The 21,118-nt window shown below is 38.1% G+C and overlaps 1 pseudogene; it reads left to right on the top strand.

Moving 5' to 3' along the window:
• The first annotated feature begins 5,174 nt into the window (after positions 1-5,174).
• The window catches only part of LOC148119134 (uncharacterized), a 79,256-nt pseudogene continuing 63,312 nt past the window's right edge, over positions 5,175-21,118 (top strand).

Raw genomic sequence — 21,118 nt, forward strand, 5'->3', positions numbered from 1 at the left:
TGACTGAATGGTTATTGAGGCAAAGTGTGAAGTCTCACATAAGGGTAATGTCTTTGGGTGGAGAAGAAAATACTACTGTGGTTGGTTGCCTAAATAATATCTCATGTAGATTCATGTTAAATATTTGTGGAGTGCAATCCCTTGAGTTGTAATCAGTTCACTTATTCAGTCTTTATTTTAACATTCCCCCTGAGTGCTGAAGATCATGAAGTAGGCCAAAATTAATTTTTCTTTCTGTACTCTCAAGAAAAATTGAGCAGCTAGTCCACTGGGGCCACATGGGTTAGAGGAGAAACTCAGACTCTTCCAGCCCCTCTTTCAGTAGTTGTCCATCAATGAGAGGATGAGTACAAGTCGCTGCTTTAAGTACAGTGTGGTCATTTGACGCCGACAGAAAATCTTTTCCACATTGCCCCTCCTTGCTGTAGAATGGAACGTGTTTCAAATTCATTGAATGGGGACTCTATAACCTCCTTGAATAAGACAAGTGACTAATGGCCTTTATCCCCAGCCACTTGATCCTAATTGAACTTCAAGGAAAAAGAGATAAATATTTCCTGTGTTAATCACTCTAAGCATAATAGGATACCCTCCCAGAATGATTATGAAATATGCAAAATAACAGTTTTACACCATCTTGGTACCAGTAACTACTGTTTCATACTTCAGAAGCCAGATGTAACTCCATAAATTTTCATTTAGCATGCAATACAGTCTCTATTAAAAATACTTGATATATGAATTTAGAATCTGAATAGAATATGTTGTCTCTAAATGTCATTCTTTATGTACCTTAAACCATTTACTTAAACATTCATAACTGTCCAATCATATAAATATACCACTTATTAGTCTTAAGATAATGCTGAGGAACAGATAAGTACAAGAAAATTAAATAGAAACTATACATGAATTAATGCAATAAATACTTCCTTGGAACAATGTGGTCAACTAAACCTTAGAGCAAACAGTAGAATACACAGCATTGCTGCTCTAAGTATCCTTTCGGATTTCTAAGGGAGTATGTAGGCATTCTAAGACATAGCAAATTTTTAACAAAACATCATTAAATTGTCGTGTACAGCATCGAATACAATACATCTAAGAAATCGCTTTTAAAACTATAATTCTCCAGCTTACTATAGAAAGATCCTTATACAGAGGGTCTCTCTATCCTCTCCATCAATATGCATTTCATTTGTTGATTTTACCATGGGAAAGTGACCATAAACAGTATCCACTAAATGTGAATAAACCTTTACATTTAAGCATCCTTGTTTTATTCAGGCCTGTTTGTCATACTGATTTTGGCGTGTTTCTGCTTGATTCTCCATGGTTTCTGTTTCATCCTTGTAATTCCCTAGGCTAGGACAGCAGGCTTGGAATAATTTAACTCTGCTGTCTGCATCTGCAAAGAGCACTGGGAGTGGAATCGTGTTTAGAAAAGCCCTTCTTGTTGACTTTACTGTGAAACGTTGGTGCCTGTAGTGCTTGTATTGTGCTATGAAACGAATATGTCAAAGGAAGACATGTGTCTCTAGTCTCTTCCAGAATTTCTGTACTAGTAAAATTGAACATTTAGGTTTATGATCTATCAGGAGTTGATTTTTTGGACTTTGTAAATGATACCCCCTGTGTAGAGTTGCTTTCCAGTGTTAACCAATACATAATATTAGAACTCTGGCTGATAGAATTGATCATGTATAAGGATCTACCAAGTCTTAAAGAGGCATCAAGTCACATAAAGTAGAATTTAGCTAAGGGAGTACTGCCTCCCAAATACACTAAGATAAGTAGTAGGAAAACCATGCCTGTTAGAGATTATTAAGATAAAACGTAAATATCACCTATAGAGCTTTCATCTAGCAACCGATGGAGGCAGAGGCAGAGACCCACATCAAAGCTGTGGACTTAGCACCCAAAGTCCAATTGAATTTGAAAGGAATGAGAATTAAAACAAAAAGGTAAGGACCACGATGAGTTCACCCACTGAAATATCTTGCATGAGCTGATGGGAGTTCACCAACTCCAGAGGAACAGGGAAGGAAGAAACATAGGACGAAATTAGTCCCTCTGAATGTGGTTGACAGTTGCTAGGACAGACTGAGGAGCTACTGGCTGTGGCACCAGGACTTATCCCTACTTCATGTATTGGATTTTGGGGTTCGTATTGTCTTGGGATGTATACCTTCCACAGCCAATATTCAATAGGAAAGGCCTTGGAACTTTCCACTAGGCAATATGCCTTACCCTCTGAGGATTAGATGAGGGTTGAGTGGAAGGATGCATGGAGGGAATTGGAGGAGTAGAGGGAGTAGGAACTTGGATTAGATATTTTTAAAAATCTAATAAATTTAAAAATGATAAAATGTAAGTGATTGTTCACCAGCATTAAACAGCCATTAATCCACATTTTCATAAAAAAGTAAGAAAAAAATTTGCTTAAGTAGACCAAAGACATCCCTTCTTCATAAGAAAGATCAGGCTTCCAGGACGCTTCTCAAGGGGCCATTATGTGGTCACAATCAACATTAAGTTCCAATGTGCCATAAAATATATTAATTCTTGGACCACTTCCTGTTAAACCTGTTTGAGAATTAGTTTTGTGTTAAGGTCTTAAGTGTTCACTAAGATAGATTTGAACCCTGTCTGTAGACCCACAGAGCATTGTCCTTGCTATTGCCCTTAGTAACCATCCTAAATTTTGGGATTACACCATTGCCACACCACAGAGTTCTAAAATTACCAGTTGAGGTCACATCATGTACTGTCCATTGCAGGAACAAAATAAAAAAGAGGATTTGCATGCGGAGCCTGACTCTCCCTTCAGATCAGAAGAGGAAGGGCAGTGTCCTGTGTACATAACAATGAAAAACAGACTACACAATACCTAGATCACAGAGCTTTAGATCATAGAGAGGAACCTGATGGGGTATGGCTAGGGACTGTCTGTGTAATTTCTCAGCATGTATTAATTCCTTCCATGTGAATAATTGCAGGTATTATTGGTGGGCTTACAATATTGGGATAGTACCTTTAACCACTGAGTATTAGATTTCAAGTAGCAGACTCTCCCATGCAGATGTGTGCGGTCCTGGCTGACACAGTTAAGTCTGCTGAGAGGTTTGAGACACAGGCCATTGGCTGTCACTCTTTGTCAGCTTTCAGGAACTCAGCAGCTAAAATTTTACATGGGACAATGTCATGTAATTATACAGACAATGTTCTGGGCTTTTCTCATTAAGGAAAGTTCCTCCTCTTTTTCAAATTGAGTTTAGCTAAGTGCTCTTACAATACTTTTTATCTTTTTAACAAGTCAATTGTGGCATAATTATTTAAATTTCATTTTAACTCTATTGCTGCTCTAAACTGTATTGTTTCTATTTTATATTCTTTCCCATTCACTAAGAATTTTATTATAAAATATCACATGTACTCACTCATAATTGGCTTTTAGATACAATTAGAAAACATTTTTGAATATATAACTAAAAGTGGTATTACTGCTCAATTGTGCCACTAAGACATGTGCTCAACTGTATCTTAGCAACATTGTTTGATTGTTTGTTACAGACAGAACCTGGAAACAATGTCCCTCAGCTGAAGAATAGATAAAGAAAATGTGGTACATTAATCAATGGAGTACTACACAGCAGAAAAAAATAATGACATCTTAATTTGGCAGAAAAATGGATGGAGCTAGAAAACATCATTATGAGTGAGGTAGTCCAGACCCAGAAGAACAATTATGACATGTACTCACTCATAAGTGGTTTTTAAACATGAAATAAAGAAAATCAGATCACAAATCAAAACTTCAGAGAACCTAGACAACAATGAGGACCCTAAGAGACATGTACATAGATGTAATCTACAAGGGTAGTAGAAAAAGAAAAGATCTCCTGAATAAACTGGGATCATGGGGAACTTGGGAGACTGTTGAAGGGGAGGAAAGAGGCAGAGAGAGAAGCAGAGAAAAATGTACAGCTCAATAAAAATCAATTAGAAAAACGACCCACAATCCCCGAAAACCTAGAAAACGACAAGGAGCCTAAGAGAGACAAACATGGATCTTATCTACATGACATTTAGAAAAGAAAAGATCTCCTGCAAAAGTTGGTAGCTTGGGGACCATGGGAGTTTGAGAAGGGGAGTGCAGAGGAAAATATATAGCTTTATTAAAAAAAAACACACACAAAAGAATTTTATCTTATTTTTATTAAGAACAAATTTATGTATTTCTACATTCATATCATTTTAGAGTAGTGGTTCTTACCATATAAGTCACAAACCTAGAGGCTCAAAAATCCTATACAAGGCTTCACCTATGTCCATCAGAAAACACATGTGTTTATTATACAACCTATAACTATAGCAGACTTACACTTCTGTTTTGTAGAGATAATTGGCACTTGATTGTTACAGAAGGCAGTTGTGTGATGAAACAGAGAAAGGACATTTCAAGGTGTTTAGCACCATTGTAGAGAAGGCTCAACCTCAGAATAGGATGCCTAGGAAGGCATCCTCAATGCCTTCAGTATATGGTAGGAATAGAGAAAGAGATTCTTTGTCCAAGGAAACAACTTCATTCTGAATCTGCTGCAACTCTGTTCCAAGCATGGCATGGGGCATTACAATGTAGACTCAAAATTTGGGTGAATTTTTGAGGTTCTATTGGTCCGGTATACAAAAAAGATGCAACATTACAGGACATGGATTCTTAGTGTGTGATTTCACTGCAGTTCTGTAATAGGCATCTGTGTTTGACAAAAATACATATTTAGACCTTGTTTCCATTCAAAATATCAATCTAACACATAGAAAGAAAGATAGGCCTGCTTCTGCCTTCTAAGTGCTAGTATTAAAGGCATGAGTGAATACCTATTAAAGCCTATTATATTTTGTTTTTAGTTATACGTCAAACAATTTCACTGATGTTTACTGGGGACTGCACTTCTTTTGCAAGATGAATCCCATTTAAAGGTTGAAGAAATGACAGAGGTGAACTTCCTATTCAGTTTCATTCTGTAGTGATGTGATGATGGCATAATAAAGTCCCTGTCACGAAACAAATGCAAGAATCCCCAGAATTAGAAGATCATACTGTATGCATTTACAATGTTGTTGGTATCACACCTTTTGTTTTCCACATGTATGGGATATTTTAGAATACAATGACCTATGATGATGTGCATGTGAACTTCACTAAGGAAGAGTGGGCTTTGCTGGACCCTTTCCAGAAGAATCTCTACAAGGATGTGATGCTGGAGATCTTTACGAACTTTACCGCTATTGGTAAGATGGTGAAATTTACTCATGTTTTAACACAAGGGGACAAGTGTTTCCTGGTTATTGAGGGTCTTCTGTAATGTGGATTGAGAAAGAGAAAGAGTATGGTGAATAAATCATCCATGGTGCTAATGTTCATTGAAGATGATAGTAAATTTTGCACAATTTCCCCATAACATATTGCATATTTTCTGGTATTATTTTTTGGATACACTTGGGAAGATCAACATATTGAACAGCATTCTCAAAGTTCTAGAGGACATGGAAGGTAACTTGAATAAGCAAGATTATTTAAGTGTGTGTCTGAGAAAAGCTAAATGTGCCCTGGATTTTTAAAAGAAATGCTGAGATGTAAATAAGTACAGCTTAAGGTGGATTGATCATTATTAAATTCTCAAAAAGCCATACAGCTCAACGTCAGGCATGAAAGTAGTGTTTGCAAGGTAGTAAGAAAGAAAACAAGGAAAGTTATCACCATCTGAATCACAACTGAGTGAGAGCTATGCTGTAGAACTGCAAATCATTTTAGTTTCATATCACTCATATTACAATAGTTGTTCAATTTGAACCGGTGATAAGCATATATCCCAAATCATCTAGTAAGCAAGCAGTCCGTAGAAAAGCTAATGTGCCTCATATACTGGTGATGACTAAGCTAAGTTTTTTGAGATGGGCAGATGCAGTCAAGAGACAGTTTTTGTGGAAAAACCATAATCCCTATACCACATGTCTAAGAGGAACAGAGATCAAACTGTGTAAATTCAATGTGGAAACCTTTGATTTGTTGTTCTTCCTTTAATAGGGATATCGTATGTCAGTCTGGATAGAAATCATATGAGCAGAGGGATATGGAAGAAGTTACACTATCTCTCACAGAACAATTAGAAGATATGTAGTTGTCTCTAACTAGACTTTTTATTGTGATTTAAGTTCATAAGTAGTAGATTTTCCAGTTTCAATGGGCATACATCAACAATCTAACATTGCAGAAGTCTTATGAATACTAGGTATTTGTAGACAGTTCTGTTTGTTTTGAGTCACTTTGCAAATGTAGTATGACTCACACTCTTGCATATAAGTTCGTTAATTCTATGATATTGCCAGTTCTCTTTACATTTGTGAAAAATCTCATACAAAATATGATGTTCCAATAGTAAACCATGTAATAAAAGCTCTTACCATCAAAGGCATCTTCAAAGATGCACAACATCCTTTAATAAAGGGAAAACGTGAGCTTAAATGACATGATAAAACCTAAAGTTCTGATTTCTCTTTAAAATTAGACCATGTCTCAGAAGCTAAGAGCACTGATGTTCTGAGTTCAACTCATAGCAATCACATGGTGGCCCACAACCATTGCTATTGAGATCTGATGCCCTCCAATGGCATGGAGGTGTACAGGCAAGAGGAACATTCTGTACATAATAGAAGAGACTAAATGGTAAAGTAATTCAGGCAGATATAAGGATTTAAAGTATAATGAATGTTTTAATGCTATTACATGTGCCAAGACACCTTCTGAATATAGTTAATGTGTTAATCTCTTTCCATAACAGTCACTTTGACAGATATGAAAGAAGTTTTATAGAAGAAAAAGGGTGTGAACATATTCAACATGATGAAGCCATTGCCTGTGAGACTCGACTACAAATACATAAAAGTACACATACTGGGGAGAAACCGTATGAACGTAATCAGTGTGGTAAAACTTTTACACATCCCTGTCATCTTCAAAGACACAACAGAACACATACTGGAGAGAAACCCTACGAATGCAGTCAGCATGGTAAAGTCTTTTCATATCACAGTAGTCTTCAGAGGCATATAAGAAATCATACTGGAGAGAAACCCTAAGAATATAGTCAGTGTTGTGAAGCCTTTTCATATCAAATGATCTTCAAGAGCATAAAAGAACATAAACTGGAGAGAAACCCTGTGAATGCAGTCACTGTAATGATGCCTTTTTAAGTTGCAATAATCTTCAGAATCATAAAAGAATACATACTTGAGGAAAATATATGAATATGATCAATGTGGTTAAACATTTGTATGTATCAGAAGTCTTTGAAATCAGGACAAAATACACTGTAGAACCTCGATAATTCTTGTCAGTGAAGTAATTTTTTCAATTTCATGGTGGTTTTTCTATTAGAAGAAACTTTTATTGCACAACCAGTCAGTTAAAGCCTGGTCTTATTACAGTACTCTTTGAGGACATGCAAACTAATATCAAAGGAAATCTAACTATAAAAGATTTGGCAACATCTTCAACCATCATTTATTATTAAGGTACACATTTCTGTTGTATCTGGAAAAATATTGTATAGAAATCAGCAATCTGTCTAAGCATTTTTATGTTCTTTATTTTATTTGTACCTGCAAACTCATATGAGGGAAAGCCCTACAATTGTTTTAAAAAAATTTACGTAACACTTTTAGATTTCCAAGTGCTCTTCAATTATATTAATTATCTAATCCAGCTGTGAGCATTTATGGATGTGTATTTTGGCCTTTTCTGTACATGTGATATAACATGCTTTAATGTAATTAATGTTAGAATATTTAATATTAGAGAATCTAATAAATAAATAGAGTAAGTAAATAAATAATAAAGAAAGAAACAGTAAATATATCATGTTCATATTTAAAGCCAGATATTCTTTGGTTGATATATCATGAAGTAAGATAATCAGCAATCAACTCTATATGTCACAACATAGCTTGATGTGCTATAGATTTGTGTACCCTATTTAGTGTTCCATTTTCAAATTCATATCCCCATTACTTTTCCATTTGTCATTTCATGGTTTTAATTGTTTTCATTGATATATTTTTTTCTTTACTCTCCTCCCTTTCTCTCTCCTCATTTTCTACCCTCTCCCATGATCGGCATGTTCACAATTTATCGGGAGATTTTGATTTTTTTCTTTTTTTAAAATGTTTTCTTTATTATTTATTGTGTTCAGTCTTTTGCCTGCGTGTACACCTTCAGGCCAGAAGAGGGCATCAGATCTCATTACAGATGGGCCACCATGTGAGCCATCCTGTGGTTGCTGGGAACCACAGAATGGCTCACCTACCTTTGAAGAGTAGTCAGTGCTCTTAACCTCTGAGCCATCTCGCCAATCTGTAATCTTGATATTTTCTACTTTCCAAGTATATTAGATCCATGTATGTAAGGAGCCTGGCTTTCATCATTTGCTGTCTGTGCTTTCTGATTTAATTTGAAAGTGTTAGTGGTTCATCTGACCACTCAACCCTTTAGAAAACTGTCCAGTCAGGTTTACAGTGCAATTAGGCATTGGGCTTTATCTTTTCTTTTCATTAGTTTCTTCCATTACTTTTATTTTTGGCTCTGTGGGTTTTAGGATCTATGGCTTTTTTGCCTTTTTATCTTTTGAAATAGGGTTTATGTGTGTAACAGCTCTGGTTGTCCAGGAACTCAATGTATAAACCAGGTTAGCCTTGAACTCACAGTCAAACCTGAATGATTCTGCATGAAGGATGTTAGGATTAAAGGTGTGAATCACCACCATTTGACAGTTTCTGGTTTCTTATCGATGATAAATACCTGATCAGCCCTGGGGTTCGTCTCAGATATTACACAGAAAGTGTGATCCTATTTTTGATAGGGCTTTGGGGTGAGGACCATGAAAGTTTTCTTGTGAATTCCAGGCTGCCAGCAACCTCTCTTTCCTTGAGGTCTTGCGCTCTAAGGTTTGCCAGGCTCAACCTTTAGGCTTGTAGGTGAAGACAGCACCACTGTCCCACCCTCACCTCCACCCCCAAATCCCACCAGCTGAATCTCCCAGGAGAGCTGGCAGTACTTACTGCAATCACAGCACCTCCAAGTTACAAGCTCTGGGTACATCAAAGAATTGTCCTATTTAAGGATGACATCAGCTTCTGCAGAACCAGCTTCTCAATGTGCTCTAGCAGCTTGTGGAGTAGTTGTTGATGTGTGTGGACTGAAAGCATTGGATCTTGTAAAACTTTAAGACAATTCTGAAGCCATTTCTGACAATTCTGAACCCTCTCAGCCTCTGTGCCATAGTGCTTTCCCTCCTCCCCTGGGAACCAAGGACCTAACAGCTACAAGTGCACGTATGTTCTAAAGAAATTGGGGCAAGATAACCTTTAAGATGTTGACTCAGTTCCTGAACAATTACCTATACATGTATGTTTTGATTAAATCCCAGTGAAATAGGGTCAAAATTACCTCTTACCTCATTTGATCTGGCAACAGCTCTCCAGTCAAATATTGGTAAAAGCCCTTTCAAATAACCCAATCATAATAGTCAAAGAACAACCTTCCTTGCTTCTGTGGCCTTCTCCTTTAGAAGTAGCCTGTACCAGCTTTTTGAGGTCTCTCTGCTTCCCAAATGCTGAGGGACCCTGTAATGACAGAATTAATAAAATCCTCATGCTTCTACATCGGCTGTGGTGTGAGAGATGGACTCTCGAGGCAAATCCTCCTCAGTGTTTGGACTCTAAGGTCCAACAATCTAAGCCTTGTTGGTAGCAGAGTGGGTCAGCCTGCTTGGGCCTCCACCAGTCATGCAGGGCTTCAGAAAATTTCTTTGTTTCACATTCATTTCAGTTTCCTCTTTGAATATTCTCTGGTTTTGGTTTTATTCCTTTTTATGTGGGTTACTGTTTCTTTTCATCTGGTTATTGAGTTTTCTGTATTGAGACTATTATCCCTCTATTGGAGATGTAGTTATTGAAAATGTTGTCCTGATCTGTAGGCAACCTCTTTTTCTGAATGGTGATCAATGTTGATGTGCCCGTTATGGACTAGTATCTGACATTATTTATAATGCCTCTTTGTATTTTCACCACAAGAAACCAATCAATCTTCTCTTATCAAACCCAGCAGTGGTTTTATTGGTTTTTTTCTTTTTTTCTCACCTTCTACACCACAAAGGAGCCCTGGTTATTTTATCATGACTGTGATCAAGCCTTAGTTAAGAATCAAGTCAAGTCAGATGGTGGCGGCACACTCCTTTAATCCCAGGACTCAGGAGGCAGAGGCAGGAGCAACTTTGTGAGTCCAGGCAACTCTAGTTTACATGAACTAATTCCTTGGCAGACTCCAAAGATACAGAGAAACCCTGTCTCAAAACACAAACAAGCAAGCAAAACAAACAATAAAAAAAACAGTTCTAGAAAGGAAGAATTTTTTGCACTCAGATTTTCAACATACATAGAAAGCCATGCGGCTAGAAACATCTTGCTCCTTATAGAGCTGGTTTGTTTTGTGGCTGGTGACATTGCCTTAGAATTTCTCTATCCAGCAGTGATATACTTCCTATAAAGTTGCACCGCTATGACTTTCAAAGCTTTCCAAGCAGCACTAGCTAATTGTCACTACTGCTCAAAATCCTGAGATAGTGCTTAGAAAACCACTGTGGTTGATTTAATGAGACAGGTCCCTATCGTATTGGGCATTAGAGTACCAGTTTTGACCTGTTTGGGTAAATTCATGTGGTAGAACTTTGGTGACTAATTACACAGAATTCTCTATAGTATCAGAATACATTATACGATGATCCAATCAATTTCTCTACTTCTTGGAATTTATTGGAATGATTTATAGGCTGCTGTCCAGCTAATCCAACAATGGCTAGTCATGAATTGAAAGTTGCAAAATCCAGGAGTTGCTCAGTTGACAAGGCTGTAGCTTCTAACTGGTCTTCAATATCTTCTGAAATCCACAAGAAGTTGGCTTTCATTCCAGTGTAGGAATGGACTTGCTAAAAAGGCAAGGGAAAAGGGAAAATGAGCAAAATCCTCCTTTTATGTATTTATATAATCTTCCATACAAGGCATGGCCAAAATTAAAGGTGCGTCTTCTGGCATCAAGAACTGGATAAAAGGCATGTGTTTTACCTCAATTTTCAATCATCGAAAGAGTGTCTTTCCCTCGTTGAGATTGAGAACAAACTAATCAAAAATGATCTATTATGGGTGTGCCCTCCATTTCTGGATTGTAGTTCATTCCAAATGTAATCAAGGAAACAACGAAAAACAGCCATCACGATGACAGTATTCCCTCAGCGGGGTTACTGAGAGTATTGAGATTGAGGAGCCTAACCTTCATCAAGCTCTTTATGCTTTCTGATTTAATATGAAGATGTTCATGGTTCATCTCCCCACTCAGGCCTTAAACACATTAGAAAACTGCAGTGTGTCACATAGCATATTCTTCGTCCAGTAAGTTTTACAATGCAATTAGTAATTATCTCTTCTCTTCTCTATCTCTTCTCTTCTCTTCTCTTCTCATCTCTTTCCCATTTCCTCCTTCTCCTTCTCCTTCTCTTTCTTCTTCCTCCTCCTCCTCCTCCTCTCTCTCTCTCTCTTCTTTTTGGCTTTATGACTCTTTGACTTTTGGAATTTTTGACTTTTGAGAGAAGGTTTATGTGTAACAGCTCTGGTTCACCTGGAACTCGAATTGTAAACCAGGGTAGCCTTGAACTCATAATCCGTTCTAATGACTCTGTCTGAAGAATGTTGAGATTAAACATGTGAATCATCACCATCTGACAGTTTCTGCTTTCATATGGACAATAAATAAAACATCATCACTGGGGATAATCTCAGACAACCTGCTGTTTCCCAGAGAAAGGGTGATCCTATTGATGACGGCTTTGGGTCGGGGCCATGAAACTTTCCCTGTGAATTCCAGGCTACCAGCTACCACTCTTCCCTTGATGTCTTCCTCTCTAATATTTACCAGGCTCTACCTTTATGCTTGTTCTGCAGACAGCACTACTGTCCCACCCCACCCATAACCCAAACCCACTATGTGAGTCTCCCAAGAAAGCAAGCAGTGCTGACTGCAACCACAGCACTTCTAAGTTAGAAGCTTCCTGGTGGACCAAAGTCCCTTATTTACGGATGACAACTGCTTCTACAGCTCCAGCTCCTCCATGTGCTCCAGCAGATTGTAGATGGAGTAGTTGTCGGGGTGTGTGGACTGAAAAACCAGATCTAAGCCCTGATGGCACCAGAGTGGGTCAGCCTGCTTGAGGCTTCTACCAGTCATGCAGGGCTTCAGAAAATTTCTTTATTTTACATTCATTTCAGTTTCCTCTTTCAAAATTCTCTGTTTATGTTTTGCCCCATTTTTAGGTGGGTTACTGGTTTTTTATATTCAGATATTCAGTTTTTATTTATTGTGAATATTATCGCACTATTGGATATGTAGTTATTGAAAATCTTGTCCTGATCTGTAGGTTGCCTCTTTGTCTCAGTGGTGGTGTCTGTTGATGTGCAGACACTTTTCAATGTCACAAGTTCCAGTTTATTAACTGTTGATCTTAGTATGTATGCTAATGGTGTTCTGTTCAGTAGGTTTTCCTGTGCCAAAGAGTTCAAGGATACTCTATATGTTCTCATCTATCAGGATCTGTGTATCTGTTTTTTATGATGAGATCCTTGATCTATGTGAGTTTAGGTTTTATGCAGGTTAATCAATGTGAATCTATTTGGATTTTTCTACATGAAGCCGTCCAGTTTGACCAGCACCATTTGTTGATGTTCCTGTCTACTTTCCAGTGTGAGGTTCTGGTTTCTTTAACAAAAATCAAGTTTCCAAAACATCTAAACAGTGACTCCAATGTACAAAGAAAAGGCACAGCTGCAGGCTGTACCCTTATGGACTAGTATCTGACATTACTTATAATGCCTCTTTGTATTTTCACCACAAGAAACTAATCAATCTTCTCTTATCAAAACCAACAGTGGTTTTATCAGGTTTTTTTTTCTTTTTCTCACCATCTATCCCACAAAGGAGCCCTGGTTATTTTCATCATGACTGTGATCAAGCCTCAGTTAAGAATCAATTCTAGTCAGGTGGTGGTGGCACATGCCTTTCATCCCAGCCTTCAGGAGGCAGAAGAAGTTGGAACTTTGTTAGTGCCAGGCAACTCTAGTCTACATGAACTAATTCCTGGACAGGCTCAAAAGCTATGGAGAACTCCTGTCTCAAAACACAAACAAGCAAGCACACAAACATCAAAAGAATCAGTTCTAGAAAGCAAGGATTTTTCAGCACTCCAATTTTTAATGACATAGAAAGCCACAGGGTGATAGTATCTTGCTATTACAGAGCTGGGTTGTTTTGTGGCTGGTGACATTGCTGGCACCTTCATGGATTTTTTACCCAGCATGCCAGAAAACTAGAAATGTATCCATTTCTGTGTGTGTGTGTGTGTGTGTGTGTGTGTTTGTGTGTGTGTGTATGTGTGTAGTTCTCTACCTTCCTAGACCTGATCTGTTTGTCAGGATATCATTTGTGGTATTTTGAAGCATTTGCCTCCTATATACTAATAGGAAAGGCATTTGCAGTTGTGGGTTGATAGAGTAGGTATAGTCTTGTTGGAGGAAGTGTGCCATAGTGGAAGCAGGCCTTGACGACTCATACATGTACAAACCATTGTTAGTGTTTCAATTCACTTCCTATTGCCAGGAATTAACATGTATGTAGAATGACTGTCTACACACTACAGTGTTGCGATATCATGACAAAGGACAAAGCATCTGAGAGTGTAAGCCGCCAAGTCAAATGATTTCCTTTATTAGAGTTGCAATTATCATGAGATTTCTTTACAGCAACAGAACCATAACTAATATGGAAAATGATGCCAAGAACTGGAGTCTTGCTGTGATAGGTGAGATCATGTTTCTGATGAAGGAATATGGAATTTGCTACTGTGGATTAGAAAAGCAGTTCAAAGGTTTAAGTGCTCCTAGTTAGGGCATAGAATTAGGAGAAAAGAAGACAGTGGTGCTGAGTGGGATTTGAGCTGTGTGTGACTGCATTGAGAGGTTTTAGAGAATAACATTAGTAGACACCCTAGAAATTCTTGTTATATATTCATGAAGAAGTATCTGGGTTTTCTCTTTTCTGAAGAGTCTGCCTAAGTCTGAAGGGAGGAGTTTGGAATTGATCCTTCTTGCAGAGGAAATCTCTCTCTCTCACACACACACACACACACAAATCACAAAACAGTAGAATAGTCTCTGTCAAGCTATTGTTAGTAGTGACTTTAAGTAGTATTTATAATGAAAACAGGCAAACTGAGCATTTAAAAAATAAAAGATGTAGAAAATTTAGGTTGAAAAGAGCACCAGGAAAGAAGTTGAATGGAGTTAAATCTTGTGTTTAAGGAGAAAAACACATTAAGATATGAAAAAAAGGGAGTGATGATCTCAGGGTAAGATAAATCCACTTAAGTGAGGACAACCAGTGAAAAAAAGTTAAAGAAAATCTCTGAGCCAGGTGTTGGGCACATGCCTTTAATTCCAACTCTAGTAAGGTATAGGCTGGTGGATCTCTGAGATTTAGGCAAGCACAGTATTCACAGCAAATTCCTGAGGAGTCAAGCAAAGTTAGTGAAGGAAACAAAGAAAAAACGAAAATGGGTGAAGGTGTAATTAAACCAGTGAGCATGATCCAGCTAGTAACAGAACCTGTCAGCCTTAGCTACATGCTTGTGGCATTAGAGTCAAAAGTAGAAGAACAGCATTTTAGTATCTCTCCTTCCACCTTCGGAAAGCAGTTGAGCTCAGGCATTTGTCACGTGTGACCTTCAATGGAAGGCTACAGTGAAATTGTGTGAAGGTGGGAACTTGAAGCCTGTATTGCCTAGAATACACAGAGATTTTGTGGATGCCAGAACCATTGGTTATCTGCCAAGGGCAGCTGCTTCTCTGGTGTAGCACCAGCCAAAGTGAAAATAGTATGTTAAAAGTTAAAGCACTAGAGATAAATTCTGGTTCCACAGTCAGTGGCCCAATCTTCATGACTCTCCAGCACATTCAGGGGTTCTAATTTGTTTTTTGCAGGCTCCCTTGCAGTCAGTACCTCACCTCCCCCCATTCTGTGGTCCTTGTTTGGCCCTTTGTAGGTTCCCTTGCTATCAGTCCAGAGTCAGTGGGCTCTCACAGACTTAGATCAGCTATTTTTGTGGGTATCACCATCATGGTTTTTATCAATATACTTATTCTCTTTGGGGGGTTTCCTTGCTCAGTCTTGATAAGGGAGGGAAGGCCCTTTTAGAAGTGAAGTGTCAGACTTTGTTGACCCCAATTGAGATCCTTACCCTTTTTGAAGTTTGGATGGAAACAGGGATTGAGGTTGTGTGGGATGGGAAAAAAAGGAGTGGGAACTTGGATAGCTCTGTAAAATAAGACAAAATTGTGTTAAAATCATCATTAAAAAGGAAAACATAGAATTTATGTTGCAGGCAATGAGACTGAAAGAAGTTGGGTTCTGAAGAGCGTTTTGACATCAGACATAAATGTGCAGAGTTTGGAGTAAGCACTGATGATTTTTTTTATCTTGCTTTGGTCAAGTATTTCCTCACAATGTACTCTTCCCTATGTTTTGGACAGTGATACATAACCTGTGCCATTATATGTTAAAAATATTTGAGATATGGCTTTTGATTTTTAATTTTAAAGAAGATTGGAATTAAGAGTTTGTATGATCCTCCTCAGAAGAGACTTTCAACTTTAGACTACAAAACATTGTTGAGACTGTGATACACCATGGGGGATTTTGAAGTAGCAGAAAATGAATTTTGCATTATGATATTGCTACAAGTTTATAGGGGATAGGGAGGAAATGTGGTAGTTTGAATGGAACCAGCCTCCATAAATTTCCAGTGTGAGGCATTATTAGGAGGTGTTCCTTTTTTGGTAGCTGTGACTTTGTTGTGAAAACTGTGTCACTATAGAGGTGGGCCTTGAGGTGGCAAATTTACTCAAGCCATGTCCAGTGTCCCACAAAACTTCCTGTTGTCTGTAGGATCAAATTGCAACTCCTGATATTCTCTCAGCTCATTGCAAAGCACCATGTATGCCTGCATGCCACAATGGCTTGACATGAAGATCCTCAATTAAACGTCTGAAACTTTAAGACATCCAGTTAAATCTATTCCTTCTTAAGTGGTCAAGATGTCTCATCACAGGAAGAGAAACCGATAATCTTCACTGTGTTAACTAACATAGTTTTGTGTGAGTATGTGTGTGATTGTGTGTGTGCATGTGTGTGTGTATGTTTGTGGGTGTGTTTTATGGAAAATTTTTACCAAGTAGGAGTTAAAACATATCTGTCTAAGTTATAGGGGAGGAAATATACAGTAGTATCTGACCCCTACCCTGTCATGTGATAGTAGTTAATTGCATGATAGTGGTTAATCGCAGAGGGGCTACAGTGTACAACCTGATACTTAGCCATCTATGTGAATGTGTGAGCTGGAATTGTAGATAAATGTAGCAGAATGTGCCTTGTGCCATGTATGAACATGGTGACCATGATGATCAAGCAGGGGGTTATATAGGACATTGTAACAAAGATTTGGGTTTATATTAGTGGGCCTTAAATTAATGGAGAAGCATTAAAGCACAGGCCCTGATATGTAGATATGTATGCATATATTGGGTTTTACTGTAGAGGGAGGCTACCCAGCAAGACTGAGAACTCTATTATGTGTGGTACACTTGTTGTGTAAGGCAGGGCATGCCTAATGAGTGCTGTCACCTACACTTTTCTGTTTCTGTTTGTGTTTTCAGAAAGAGAGATAAAGGAAAGAGAGTGTACTTTTGTAATTTACATAAAGATATTTATTAATATGACACAGTTAAAACACAATGGAAGGGAACACTGGTGGCCAAAGCAACTGGACACGTATCGATTACACTATCATCACTTTTCTTTGTTCTTACATAAAAATTGAGACTTCACAGAGGAATGGGCATGACACAGATCAACAGTGCTCAGAGTACATAGGAAATTTGCTTCCACATCCGTTTCCAGCTCTTGAATGACCTGGATGCAGAGGTCGTGGATCCAATCTGAGGCTGGACATTGGGCATATTGGGCTCCATAGATGGTTCCTCTGTCGAGAAGTCAATGTTCATAAACCATGTGAGTCTTCCATCCAAGGTTGATTCACATAAGGAGATATCACCAGGTGAGCTGTATGGAGAATTCATGTTGTCTCCAATGGCCCCAGTAGCATGCTTGATAGCATTAGTCTTCAAAACATCTTCTTCTGGGACTGTCTCTTCTGAACCAGGCTTCAGCTCCAGGCAGGAGTATTTGTTGAGCTTGAAAAGACTTTGGCATCTCTTGCGTCATTCTTCTACACCCTCTTCTTTAGATTGTCTCTTCCCAGCTCCTCTAATTGTTGGAAGGGCTGGTTCACTGGCTCTCCTCTTCAAAGGGAAAAGGGGGTGATGAGCACCTATGTGGCTGCTCTTTAAACAGGGATGCTCAGTTTGCTGATAACTGTCCTCACAGTTCAAGTTGTGTTTTAGAATATTAAAAGTTGCTGTAAATTCATTTGGTTGCCTGTGTCTTAGGGATGACAAAATCACTTCCAAGTCATAGCCCATAGTGCACATAGTCTCTACCAGCCTTGGAAGGATATCTTTAGTTGTAAAAGATGTATATTTTTTAATGGGGCCCAGCTATGGTCTTTGCTGAAGTTGACATATTGTTATTCTCTTATTGGTGGTGATTGTGGGTAATTGTTCAATGATGGTGAAACAGGGTTCTGACAAGTCGAAGGGAATGGGATACATTGTGCTGATGATGAACCTATGCATACCATGTAGTGTGTTTTCTGTGTATGGAAATTGTCCTGTGACCAGTACATATAGGAGGACTCCCAACCTCCACATGTCAACAGCCAGCCCATCATAAGGTTTCCTTGCCAACATCTCTGGAGCCATAAAGAGCAAGGAACTACAGACTTTCATCAACATCTGCCCCTCTGCATGCTAAATTGCCATACCAAAATCACAAAGCTTGACGTTGCCATCTCTGTCAAAAAGGATATTCTTCAGTTTAATATCGCGATGAGCAATGCATCTTTGTTGAAGAAAGTAAATCGCAGAAACGACCTGTTGGAAGATGGGTCTAGCCTCTTGTTCCTTTACATACCCAACCTCACTGAGGAACACCTTCAGGTCTTTTCCTGCCACATACTCCTGACACACTATATAAGTCCTTGACCGTGTGTCAATGACGTGAAAAAAATGAATGATGTCACTGTGTTCCAAAGACTGAAGGATCTTTGCTTCAGAGTTGGTCTCACCCAGAATATTGCTTTTTTTCCTAAGAATCTTGACAGCAACCTGTGTTTTTGTGGGAATGTGGTAGGCAAGTTTCACCTCCCTGAAAGAAACTACAGCTAGAGGTGTTAAGATCCTGAAATATTTTTCAAGCATATCCTCATCATAGGGGCTGCCCATGATGTGTTGTCTCAGTCCACCTACTTTTCTTGTTTGCAGGCAATGCTAAATGGAAATTGAATCAACGTTAGGACACAGGTCTAACACTATGAATTCATGGTCATCAAATCTTAGATATCCCCAAGAAACCTAATGATGCACTTCAAGGACATAGAAATATTAGAAGAGCCCAACCTCAAAGAATCACAGAGGAATAACGGTAAAGATCAAAAAGGGAATCACTGATGTGTCCATGCAAATACTTACATCAGAGAAATAATGATTTGATTATTTTCAACAATGAACCAAAATGAAAATCTTTAGCCAATCTTATCAGGTGATAAGAGATACAAATTAAATTATAGGTAAAAAGAGGTAATGTTCTAACCAAATTATAATCCAGAGAATCTATTCTGAATGTTTCAAGTATTAAAATCTAGGAAATTTGAAAGAATGAAAGGAATTTCTAGACTTGTGTGAACATTGAAATAAGATAAAAGAAAAACATTTAAACACATGAAACATATATAGCATGTGTGGCTACTGAAAAAAATGACTTCAGGACATACAGATTCCAGGCATCTTGGATTCCCCATATCTCTCAAGACTTAAGACTAAACAATTGACGTAAGCTAGAGCCTGAGAGGAAGGGAACTCAGTTGAAGAAATCCTTCTACTGCTGTTAGGCATCATCTCAATTAGTGATTAATGCGGGAGGGTCCAGCCCATTTAAATGGTTCTATCCTTGGACTGGTTGTTCTGGGTTCTATACTAAAGCAGACTGAGCAAGCGAGTAAGAGCACCCTTCTATGGCTTCCACATAATCTCCTGCCTCAAAAATCCTGTTGTGTTGAGTTGCTGCCCTAAGATATGTCAGAGATGAACAGCATTCTTGGAAGAATAATATGAATAAACTCTTTCTTCCCCATCATTCATGTTGGTCATGGTGTTGTGCTAAAGCAGTAGAAAGCCTAACTATGACAAACACCTTAGTGAGAGAAAACACTTTATGAGAGAGGATGCAAAGGATTGCCTCTATACTGATACCTGTGGCAGGATTACCCTGAGCCCACAATCAAATGAACACAGTAAATAAAGTATGAGTGCCTTTACCTCATTAACTTATTGAGAAAAATAATAATGGGAGTCCGTGGTACGTCACATCCATCTCAGCATCACACTAAACACCTTTACATTCACAATCAAAATGGCCTCATTTTCACAATCAAAATGGCCTCACTCTGGAACAGGAGAATTCAAATTAAACAAATCGAACCTTAGCATAACATTTAAGGAGACTGTTGGGACAGTACCACATTAAGCACAGTGACTAGTGAACCATTGTTTTATAATGAATGGAAGTAAAATTAGATATAATTTTGCAAGAAACAAAGGAGGTCTACATACAGAAATTAGACACATTTTGTGTTGTTTGTGTTATGAGAAAGGAGCAGGCTAAGTTTTGTAAAAGTCATAGGATCAGGCACAAAGATAAACAGGAGGGAGTTAAAAAAGTTCAGAAAATATGGCCAAAGCATAGTATAGGCATGCATGGAAAGTTATGATTAAGTTTGTTATGTGTTGTATTCCATTAACGTATTTTAATATAGGACAAAATAATCAAAAGGGAAATACGGGATTTAATTTTCAAAATTGAAATGTAGATAATAATCAGTTAAGAAAGGAACAATAGATTCACAAATTAACCATAGAAAGAAACCAAAAATTATATATAAAAAATATGAAACACCAAACAAAAATCCCAGAAAGCTAAACCAACAAACTGGCAATAAACATCTCTATGTTGAGGTCCTGTAGATTAGAGAACTCGAAATCAATCAGGACCACTGATACAATCCAATTGCTGTGTAAGCATCTGATGGTGAAACCATTGTACAAAGAAAAGAAACAACTGCAGGCTGTTTCCCTTATGAACTTGTATCTGACCTTACTTATAATGCTTCTTTGTAATTTCACCACAAGCAACCATTCAATCTTGTCTTCTCAAAATCGACAGTGTTTTTATTGGTTTTTTTTCTTACCTTCTACACAACAAAGAGTCCTGGTTATTTTCATCATGCCTGTGATCAAGCCTCAGTTAAGAATCAATCTAGTCAGGTGGTGTTGGCACACGCCTTTAATCCCAGCACTCATGAGACAGAAGCAGGATGAACTTCGTTAGTGCCAGGCAACTCTAGTCAACAAGAACTAATTCCTGGACAGACTCCAAAGCTATGGAGGAAAAATTCTCTAAACACAAACAAGCAAGCAATGAAACGATTGAAAGAATCAGTTCTAGAGAGGAGGAAGGGTTTTTCAGCACTCAGATTTTCAACGACATAGAATGTCATGTGGCTGAAATTATCTTGTTATTTTAGAGCTGGGTTGTTTTGTGGCTGGTGACATTGCATTATAAATTCTCAAATACCAGTGACTTACTTCCTATAAATTTCACTCCTATGACTTCCAAAGCTTTCCAAAGAGCACTAGCTAATTTTCTCCAACTGCTCAAAATCCTGAGATCTTGCTAAGAAAACCACTATGGTAGTTTGAATGAAACAGGTCCTTATTGGGCATTTGA

The sequence above is a fragment of the Myodes glareolus genome, chromosome 18 (assembly GCF_982192425.1).
Source record: "Myodes glareolus chromosome 18, mMyoGla1.1, whole genome shotgun sequence".
Lineage (NCBI taxonomy): Eukaryota > Metazoa > Chordata > Mammalia > Rodentia > Cricetidae > Myodes > Myodes glareolus.